Here is a 12017-nt window from a genome sequence, read left to right as displayed (position 1 = left end):
TTTTACCGAGTCCTCTTTGAGGCCGGGTATGATATGATGATGATGATGCCCACAGAGGCGTATGTTTTTAAAAGTTTATGTATATATATGTATTATGCATTTCATGTCAGTAGCCCCCAGAGGCACTCAGATGTTACAAGTTGTATCTCCTCTATCTCTCTTTACATTACTGTTCTTATTTATGCTTTCCTGCCTTACATACTCGGTACTTTATTCGTACTGACGTCCCTTTTGCCTGGGGACGCTGCGTTTCATGCCCGCAGGTCCCGATAGACAGGTTGACATTCCTCCTAGTAGGCTATCAGCTCAGCGAAGGTGTTGGTGTACTCCACTTGCTCCGGAGTTGCCTATTTGGTCAGTATGCTTTGGATATGTATTGATTGGTATGGCGGGGCCCTGTCCCGACCTTTATGATATTAGGTACTCTTAGAGGCTTGTAGACATATGTCAGGTGTATGGATACTTGTATGGCCTTTTCGGCTTATGTTTTGAGTTTACAAATGGCCATGTCGGCTTTATAGGCCCGTATGTCACATGTATAAGTTTGCATATCATGGTGGGTCGTCAGATGTTGAGTATTCCCCTATGTTTCATTCTTGTTATCTCATGACGAGTTTTCTAGCTCATTTACCATGATAGTATGATAAGAAAGATATGTTATGTTGGTACTCGGTTGAGTAAGGCACCGGGTGCTCGTCACGGCCCATCCGGTTTGGGTCGTGACAGAAGGTGTTCCTATTATGCCCGATGAAACTCCAGAGAATGAATGCTTTCTCGTGATTGATGCGTGGAAGCATTCTGATTTTCTGTGCAAGAATTATATTCTTAGCAGACTGGAGGACGATCTGTATAATGTCTACAGTGGTGTGGAGATGTCAAAAGAATTGTGGACTGCGCTTGAAAAGAAATACAAAACTGGAGATGCCGGGTTGAAGAAATTCGTTGCCGCTAAGTTTTTGGACTACAAAATGGTAGATAGCAAGTCTGTTATTACCCAAGTCTGGGAATTGCAAGTGATTATTCACGATCTCCTTGCTGAAGGTATAAGTCAAATTAATACTGATGTTGAAAGTAGTAATTTTAGTATTTTTACTAACAGAATTTTCATTGAAGGTCTTGTCATCAATGAAGCATTCCAAGTAGCAGCGATGATTAAGAAGTTGCCTTCTTTGTGGAGGGACTTCAAAAACTACTTGAAACACAAACTCAAGGAGATGTCACTTGAAGATTTCATTGTTCGATTGAGAACCGAAGAGGACAACAAAGCTGCTGAAAAGAGAGGCCGTGGAAACTCAACAATAATGGGAGCAAACATTGTTGAGGATACTCCTCAAAATAAGAGAAAGAGGAAATAGGCTTCTGGACCGAAAAAGCAACCCAAGCAAGAAGCGGTTCAAAGGAAATTGCTACAACTGTGGGAAAGCTGGATACAAATCTACAGATTGTCGTGCTCCTAAGAAAGACGAGAAGAAGGGTCAAACAAACATGGTTGAAAAGCACGAAGATGTTAATGACTTGTGTGCTATGCTTTCTGAATGCAACCTGGTGGGAAATCCTAACGAGTGGTGGATTGATTCTGGAGCCACTCGCCATGTTTGTGCTGTTAGGGAAGCGTTTGCTACATATGCTCCTGTTGGACCCGAAGAGACGCTTTCTATGGGAAATGCTGCAATAGCCAAAATTGAAGGATGTGGGAAGATATTTCTGAAAATCACTTCTGGCAAGGTGGTGACTTTGAACAATGTCCTTCATGTTCCCGAGATTAGGAAGAATTTAGTCTCTGTTGGACTTCCTGTTAAGAACGATTTTAAGTGTGTTTTTGTATCCGATAAGATTGTAATAAGTAAGAATGAAATGTTTGTAGAAAAAGGTTACCTCACTAAGGGCCTTTTCAAGCTGAATGTAATGGTTGTCGAGAATAATAATAAAATTTCAGCTTCGTCTCACTTACTTGAGTCAAATGAATTATGGCATATACGTTTGGGTCAATGTCAATTATAAAACCTTGCGGAAAATGATTAACTTGAAAGTATTGCCTAAGTTTGAATGCGACAAATTAAAATGTCAAATATATGTGGAATCTAAGTATGTTAAACATCCTTATAAGTCAGTTGAAAGGAATTTAAATCCTTTAGACTTAATTCACACAGATATTTGCGACATGAAGTCAATACCATCTCGCGGTGGAAAGAAGTATTTCATAACTTTATTGACGCTAGTACTCGATATTGCTATGTTTACTTACTTAATTGTAAAGATGAAGTAATAGATGTTGATACCCAATTTTTCCCTCATATATTTTTTAAACATGCATACATACTTTCAAAATATTGTGCATGCATTTAAACATGCACAAGTGTTTTTTACAATCTTTTCTATAATTTTTAAAAAGGCCTTAAATCAATTTATTTCTATATTTTAATTATATAAATATTCAATAATTATCCCTCGTATTACTTTACAATGATTTAGTCATCTAAATTCATCATTTATACTCATATAAGTGTTCAAACATTTTTAATTGCATTTTCTACAATTACAGTTGCATTTTAAGACTATAATTGCACATTTTGCAATAATAGCCCATCCATATGCATAATTACATTACCTATACAGAAAATAACTTTTTCTATTTTTATAATATTAAGTAATCACCTTTATGCATAAAAATCATTTTTTATCATTTAATTAGCTATTTTTAAAATTATTTTATTAATAAATTGGGTATTTAACAAATAGCCCCTTAATTGTATCCAAAATCGGACCCTCCAAACCCAATTTAACTTAACCTAAGCCCAAATCACCCCAGCCCAAAACCAAACGACCTCTACCCGACCCAAATCCCTTCTAATCGTGGTCGTTGATCTCTGAGATCAACGGTCCACGATCACCCTTTCCTTTTTTAACCTAAACGACCCCCTAACCCTAGTCATTTGTTACACCCCGCCGCCCTTGAATCCCTCATCTTATCTATTCTCTCTGAGACCACCTAAAACCTAGATGCGTTGTCACCCCTAAACCTCCCAAATCCCTTCGATCCCTGACCTAATATGGGGTTATTTGGGGTTTTGCTACCCTATCTAACCTATTACCTCTCCTGGATGTTCGATTCTCGTTGTTTTCTGAGGGAACTTCGAAGAGGTTCGACTCAAAGTCGACCTAGGCTTTTCGTTTTCTTATTGTGTTCATCAACATTCGTGAGACTCGTTGGTTTTGTGGCTGTGGTTAGATTTTTCCTTTACCCCGCCCTTTTCTCAAAAACCTTCATCTTTTCAACGTGAATCTTTTCAGATCATTGTAGATCTGGAGTGATTTATAGTTTATCCAGTAGTTTTTGTTTAAAATCTCTTGTTCTCTTTATTGTTAATTGATTTTAGTATCCCTCTAGATTAGGGTTTTGCTTCTTTCTTATTTGCTGTTCAAATCTCTCTGGACCTGAAAAGATTTCGAGTTCCTATAGTATTTTTTTCCTTAAAGATTTTCTGTTTTCCCTATTATTAATCGATCCTAATGTTCTCTAAGAACTAGGGTTTCACTTCGTCTGTTTCTGTGAAACTTTTCTAAAAAAAATTCCTATGAGTTTGATTCTCTTTTTCTACTGATTCTTGCATGACTATGTTCCAGTTTTTAGTTTGTTTGATTATTTCATTGTTCGCTCCAATATTTGCCCGTTATTTTGAGTGATTGACTGAGTGCCTAAACTGCCTAGGGTTTGAAATTCGCTTTGTTTACTGAGGCGATTACTTCCTGTAATTTTATTTACTTTCCTTATTTTTGGGACTCCTAATTGGTACTACTTGTCGTAATTGTTCCTGTTAAGCTTAATTTGTGGGCTGATTGACTTACCAACTCCATATTAGTCACTAATTTACTTGTGTTACCTTGTTTGTGTGACTAATTGCTTGTTACTTGCCGGATTTTCAGTTTTCTGACTCTAATTGGCTATCAGACTTACCACTTACCTTATTTAGACCTCAATTCCGAGTTATTTTTGGATATAATCCCATGATTTTTGCCTAACTGATTGACTGATTATTTTTTTTGCCTTATTTGCAAACCTTTAAACTGTCTTACCTTATTTACTCTACTCTACTCAATGCTATATAAGCCTCACTCTTTTTCTTTAACACACACACACAGACATAGAAAGACACAAAGTTCTTGCTCTCTTCCTCTATCACAATCTTCTACTCTTTGTTTGTTGCACTGTCTAGCCGGCTGGAAGCCAAGGCTAGACCTTTGGACCCTGTTTGCTTCACTCTTCTATTGCTATCTCTTAACTGGTATGCCTCCACTACTGCTATTCAATTAAACCTGTGTGTTTCCTTATAATCAGCATGTCTTTTCTTATGTTTTACTAAACCTATGTGTTTCTCTAATCAGTATGTTTACTGCTATTCAATTAAACCATGTATCCTGTTATCAGCATGTCTACTTTTATCTCATTAGATCCCTGTGCTTTATGTTCCTAATCGCATGTTTACTGCTATTCAATTAAACCTATGTGTTTCCTTGTAATCAGCATGTCTACTTCCGTTTAACCTATGTGTTTCCTTGTAATCAGCCTACTTATGTTTAATCAAACCTATGTGTTTCCGGCTTTCAGCATGTTTACATGTTTACTTATATGTAAATTAGATCCATGTCTACTTGTTTTTCAACTGGCATGTTTCCTGCCCTGTTTTAAGTGTTCACCCCCCTAACAGACTAATAATTTCCATGCTCCCAATCCCTGCTACCCCTTTTGTATATGATTGTCTGATTGGTAATCTGACCCCAGCATGCCATTTCTTGTTTAATACCTGTCATATACTCACCTAGTAACAACTAGTAAACTAAGTTGAAACTTTGCTTGAAGTGATCCTGTTTCTGTTTACTGTTGGATTGCTGGAATCTTTTCATAGTGTTGAATGACTCTGTTTGCTCCTTACCCCCTGAAATCCAAAACTATTTCTTAAAACTATCTCCTGTTTTCAACTCCTATTCTTAGAACACCTAGGGTCCTGCCCCTCCAGTGTGAGCATTGCCTAGGAGTCCATGAGACTCCTCTAAACTTTGACACACTGGAGCTGGCTCTCCAAAACTTGCTCACAAAGGTTTCTTTAAAAAGTTTTCTGGTGTGAGCATTGTCCGGGGTCCCTGAGGCCCTTGAGAACTTTGACACACCAGGATACCCTCAGGTGCACTATGAGAATATTGGCATGTTCATACTTGGTTGAAGGCTTGGTTTTTCCAGGTTTACTTTTGGGCCTATCCAGGCTCCCTACAGTTTAGCAGTATCATTTCTGTAATTCATTCATCTTTGGCCTGTAATAATAATTCTTGTAAAACAGATATTGGGGATATTAGTAAAATGAGAGGGACTTTTATATATGTTTTGTGGGAAAATCGGGTAGAAATCATGTTCTTAGGACTGTTATGATTATCTTACTGCATTAGAAACCATGCCTATAGGTTATTGTATGCAATAGAAGACATGCTTATAGGTTCATCATGTTATTTGCTCTGAATTATGCATGTTCGCATCCGCGCTAGAAATCCTGTCTCAAGGTTGTTGCTAACTCAACCGCAACGATCATGTTCATGAATTCTCTTATGTGCATTAGAAACCATGTTCTAGAATTTTTATTGCACTCACCTTGATATCATACCTGCAATCAAATCGTATAAAAAATCAGTTTCTTTAGTAGCAATCATACCTATAGGAAATAAGTATAAAAGCAATCTCAACACCTAGATATCAGACTTATATTAAAAATTAGTTCTGCAACGTTTGTGATTATTTTCAGCACCTAGACAGCATGTCTATAGGACCTAATGAACCAAATTGCCTTCTTAAAATTGTTTACTAGTTTATTGCAATTCTGATTAACGATTAGATATCATGTTCATAGGACATCTCTGATCCACGCCTAGGCAAGCCTGTAGGGCGATTAAAATCTTGAAATTATAAAACTGTGTTTTTGTTGAACTGTTTGTGAATTGCCCAGATTCAGCTAGTCCTAAAATCAGTAGGCAAATTGATTAAGTACCTTCCGCCTCGCTTTAATAAAAATGGTGCATATGTTCTGCTTTGTGCTCACCTAGATATCCTGCTATAGGACTTTTAAAGTGTCTGAAATACTATTGTTTGAGGCGTGCAATTGCCTGCTTATTTGTGGAGGTAAATGTGAGCCTTTAACTTTTTCTTTATCTGACAGTCCTATTTGTTTGGCTTGTCGCTTAGATTTTCTCCTTTTAAACACTACAGGAGAGTCTAGATCCACCTTAACTAGAAGTCCTAAGCACCTCCAGGACCTTAAGTAAGGGACGGATAATGCACGCATAGAGTATGTTTAATTAGAATCGCTTCTATAACCATTAAGGGGAGGGTAATCGGGTAGTAAAGGATATGATGACCTGTGCGCTAATACTATGTGTAGCACCCCAACTTGGAGACAATTACCATGTATTGCACAGAAGTAATCCTATAGGCTAAAAAACCTAGGACCCATTTTCCCCTTGTTTTAAACATAATATCTATTTGTCTAAATTGCTTTGTTTGCTTATAAGACTAATTCACCTAATTCGAGTTTGGCCGGGACCCACCGTTGTGGACCTCGAGGGGTGCCTAACACCTTCCCCTCAAGGTTATTTCGAGCCCTTACCCAATCTCTGGTAATGCAAAGCGGTTTATGAGTTATTTGCTTTAGGTGCCCTAACGCACCTTAAATTCGTTAGGTGGCGACTCTTCAAAATTCCATACCCAATTCCCAAAAGGAAATGAGTTGTCCCAAAGAAATGTCGAAACCCGGACTCCGCGAGAAAAAAAGGGGGCGCGACAATAGACGCATTCAAGCAATACAAAAATGAAGTTGAAACGCAACTTAACAAGAAAACCAAAATGATAAGAAGTGATAGGGGGTGGTGAATATGAATCTCCTTTTGAAGAAATATGTTTAGAATATGGAATTATTCATCAAACAACGGCCCTACACTCCCCAATCAAATGGGATTGCGGAAAGAAAGAATCGTTCATTAAAGAAGATGATGAACGCATTGTTGATAAGTTCTGGTTTGCCACAGAACTTTTGGGGGGGAAGCCGTTCTTACAGCTAACCGGATACTAAATCGAGTACCCCATAGCAAAACACAATCCATTCCATATGAAAAATGGAAAGGAAGGAAGCCTAACTTGAATTATTTTAAAGCGTGGGAGTGTTTGGCAAAAGTGCAAGTTCCTAAACCCAAAAGGGTAAAAATAGGACCGAAAACCATTGATTGCGTTTTCATAGGATATGCGAGCAATAGTAAAGCATATCAATTTCTGGTTCATAAATCAGAAAATTCCGACATTCATAATAATACGGTTATAGAATCAGATAATGCTAAGTTCTTTGAAAATATATATCCGTATAAAAAGGAATGTGAGTCGATTGGTGAAGGATCTAAACGACCTCGGGAAGACAAAAGAAAGTACATTTAATCAGGAGGATCCAAGACGTAGTAAACGTCAAAGAACGTCTACTTCATTTGGACCGGATTTTGTGACTTTCTTATTGGAAAATGAGCCTCGAACATTCAAAGAGGCTATGTCTTCTTCGGAATCATTGTTTTGGAAAGAGGCATTCAATAGTGAAATAGAATCCATATTGGACAACCGTACTTGGAAATTTGTTGATCTTCCTCCTGGAAATAAACCTTTGGGTTCTAAATGGTTTTTTAAGAGGAAAATGAAAGATAATGACACTATTGATAAATTTAAGGCAAGACTTGTGGTCAAAGGGTATGGACAACGAGAAGGTCTTTACTACTTTGATACATACTCTTCAGTTACAAGAATTACGTCCATGCGGATGTTAGTAGCATTAGTTGCAGTGTATGGTCTTGAAATTCATCAAGTGGACGTTAACACGGCTTTCTTGAATGGAGATTTGGAGGAAGAAATCTACATGGAACAACCCGAAGGGTTTGTGGTTTCGGGTAAAGAAAAGAAGGTATGTAGACTTGTTAAGTCCCTTTACGGACTAAAATAAGCAACTAAACAATAGCATGCGGAATTTGACCAAACAATGTTGTCAAATGGTTTTAAGATAAATGAATGTGATAAATGTGTGTACACTAAAAAGTTCCAAATCACATAGTCATTGTTTGCTTATATGTGGATGATATGCTGATAATGAGAAATGACATTGCCAACATAAATGCGACTAAGCGTATGCTAACTGGAAAGTTTGATATGAAGGACTTGGGAGTTGCTGATTTAATTTTGGGGATTAAGATCCATAAGACTCCTCAAGGTCTGGCACTGTCACAATCTCATTATATTAAGACAGTACTTGAAAAATTCAAGCACTTAGTGTTTAAAGTTGCAAAGACTCCAATTGACGTGAATCTTACATTAACAAAGAACAAAGGCCAAAGCATATCACAATTGGATTATGCTTGTGTGTTGGGATGCTTAATGTATATCATGAATTGTACACGGCCAGATATAGCTTGTGCTATAAGAAAATTGAGTCGATACACGAGCAATCCAAGTCAATCTCATTGGATGACAATGAAACGAGTTTTGGGATATTTAAAACATACCCAGGACTTTGCTTTGCCCTACAGTAAATATCCTTCGGTGATTGAGGGATACTGTGATGCAAATTTGATCACCGGTTCAACTAATTCTAAGTCCACAAGTGGATATGTATTCACTATTGGTGGAGGAGAGGTATCTTGGAAGTCGTCCAAGTAAATTTGTATTTCCCGCTCTACAATGGAGGCTGAATTCATATCCTTAGATAAAGCAAGTGAAGAAGCTGAATGGCTCCGGAATTTCTTGGAAGAAATTCCATTTTGGCCCAAATCGTTGGCACCAATATGCATACATTGCGACAGTCAAGCGGCAATTGGAAGGGCTGGAGTGTTATGTATAACGGTAAATCTCGTCATACGACAAAGACATAAAACCGTTTAGGCAATTACTCTCTAGAGTTATTATCACGATTGACTATGTAAAGTCAAGCGATAATGTGTCAGATCCACTTACAAAAGGCCTAACTAGAGAGGTAGTTGAGAAATCATCGAGGGGAATGAGACTATGGCCGAGAACAAGTCATTGTGGCGGTAACTCTACCTAGAAGACTGGAGATCCGGAGATCTAGGTTCAAGGAGATCAAACAAAATCATTAATGACGGTTCAACATTGTCAATTAAAATTTTGGTTCATTTTCGTGATGAGACAATGTTAAGTAACAAGGATAAAGCATTAAGGCTTTTTAATGATTTCTAAATTTGATACCGGGTATATAAAATAGTGTATCTATAGGATGACACGTTTAGGAATCACCTATGCAAGTGTGAAGTGCTAGCCGCTTCAAGGAAAATTTTGTAAGGCCAGTTCTCTACACACTTATGAAACCAGGCGGTGTTCATGGCTGAAACGAACACAACAATGAGAACCAAAGACGGTTAAGGCTTGGTTGTGTGAATTATGATTGTCTAGGTGTACACCAAAGTTCGACGGTTCAAAGATATCAAATCTACCGATTGACCGAGTATATCCGACATAAGTTCACTACGGTAAGTTCAAAGGGAAACCTACTTATCCAGATGCAATTAATCCTTGCTTGCGAATTACACAATTTTTCATGCATATTTTCGTGATATAGCCATTCCCCATTCATGTAGGGGATTGTTGAGGTTTTAAGCTAATTAGGCTTAAAAGAGGGTGAATGGGAAATGAAGGGAAAATGAAACTTTTAAGTGAAATTTTAAGTTTTCCCCCTTGACAATGGGACATTGTCCCATATTGGAAGAGGAAAAGGTTTTTGATGGGTATATATACAATTGCTCTTTTTGTAGCTCTTAAAGAGTTAAGAAGAAAGCAAGCCTCGCGTCGTCGTCGTTGCTCGACTCTGCTTCGGCTTCGGCTTCGGCTTCGGATTTGGATTTGGATTTGGATTTGGTCAAATGATCGATTGATTGATTAATTTTTTGGACCAAATTTATTTTTTAATAGCAAATATTAACAGAAATCCAACGAAATATTTTAATATTAAATCCAACGAAAATATTAAACATTATTTCCGTTATCCGTTTTCAGTTTTCCGATTTTGTAACGGAAAATTAACCTCCCTCTTCAATTCCCGGTTTATTGTTGCGTAAATAGCCATTTATGTTATGGCATTTATGTTATAGCCGTTTTACATAAACAGTCATTCTGAAGAGTTGCACCTCGTCAGTTTTTAGCTCAACATTGGCTATAAATACCAGTCCATTCTCTCAGATTTTTCATACGATTTTCTGTGTTCTCCTCCTTTCTTCTGCATTGTTTTAACTTCAAAGAAAGCAACACTAAGTGTGATTCACTACCGAACTTTGTGTTCGCTGAAACACCGGTGGTTGTAGTACCACCACACCAGTGTATAATTCGTTATATCATGGGAGGAAATAATCCACAACCTTGGTTACTAGGAGGGAGTTAAATTTCTTAAGGAAACACTATGAATTTAGTGGGCTCGGATTAACTTCTATTTCGTTTATATTTCTGTTTATATGTTATTTTATTTTCTCTAGAATTATTTTACAAATACAGTTTACTAACTGCTTATACTTGGGGAACCAACACTATTGTAATAGATTTGCAGCCTCTCTTCCATCCTCACATTTATGTGGCCAATATTCAACAAATCTTTTAGTATTGAGAGGTTGTATCCAAGTAAAACATTACTTGTATTCACTAAAATTTATATGAATTTTAAAATATTTAGCTTTCATACATATACTTATCACTTAATTATAATTAAGTAAAATGTATTCTCCTTTTAATTTTTAACTACAAATATTACATTTTTTAATTTGATATAAAAAACAGCATATACGATTAAGTTTTTAGTTGTATCCATAACTTATTTTTTTTTACGGAAAAGGGCCAAAACTGCCCCTATCGCTTGATAAATGGTTTATAAATACCCTCCGTCCATCTATCCGTCCAAAAAAATACACGACGTTATTTCTATTAACAAAATTACCCCTCGATTTAACGGCAACAGATGTGAGCCCCACTTTTAACGACGTGTCAACGTATTACTGGGCCATGTGGCTTATTGGGTCAAACAAAAATTATGGGCAGAATATATCCGCCCCAATTATTTGACCTGCTCTAATTATTTTTTAACTTAAAAAAGAAAAAGGAAAATAGTTAGCATCTTCTTCCTTCACCATTGTCACCACTCCTATTTTCCTCCATAACCACCACAAATCTGGACCACCCCAATGTATTCATTTACATGGACAAGTTTGAAAAAAAACGTTTTCTCGTTGAAATATGACTTCCCTTTGCCTTTAAATTTCCGGCGACTTTCGAAGCCTCAGCCAAATCGTTTGCCTTGGAAGTTTTTTTTTTTGTTTCTTTTTCTGGCATTAAAAAAAAAGGCATAACAGGTTGCGGTAAAAACAAAAAAAAAAATAGGCTGGATTTGACGGTCATAGAAGAATTCCCCAAAGCTTCTGGCTTCCCCATTCTATCAAATCTACAGTTTTTCCAATTCAAATAAGTAGAATTTTGTCAAAAATTAGTTTATTTCTCTATTAAGTTTTGCTTCTTGGGGTTTTGGGAGTGGGAGGGAGACTGCAAACCGGAAATGAGTGAAAAGTTCTAGAATTTGGAAAGTTTTGGAATTTAGGGAAATTTTTTGGTTTAAGAGAGAAGATGAATGGGGGGGAGAGAGTTTGGGCGAAATGAAGAAGAAGAAGATCCGAAAAATGGGGAAGCTATTGGGTCGGGTCAGCTAAGTGGGTCGAAATAATATCCATTGTTGTTTCAGTCAGTGATTGCCACGTGGCCTAGTAATACGTTGACACGTCATTAAAAGTGGGGCTCACATCTGTTGCTGTTAAATCGAGGGGTAATTTTGTTAATAGAAATAACGTCGTGTATTTTTTTGGACGGATAGATTGACGGAGGATATTTATAAATCATTTAGCAAACGATAGGGGTAGTTTTGGCCCTTTTCCATTTTTTTATTATCGCACCTTGGAAACGT

The sequence above is a fragment of the Nicotiana attenuata genome, unplaced genomic scaffold (assembly GCF_001879085.1).
Source record: "Nicotiana attenuata strain UT unplaced genomic scaffold, NIATTr2, whole genome shotgun sequence".
Lineage (NCBI taxonomy): Eukaryota > Viridiplantae > Streptophyta > Magnoliopsida > Solanales > Solanaceae > Nicotiana > Nicotiana attenuata.
This window is presented reverse-complemented; position numbering follows the sequence as displayed.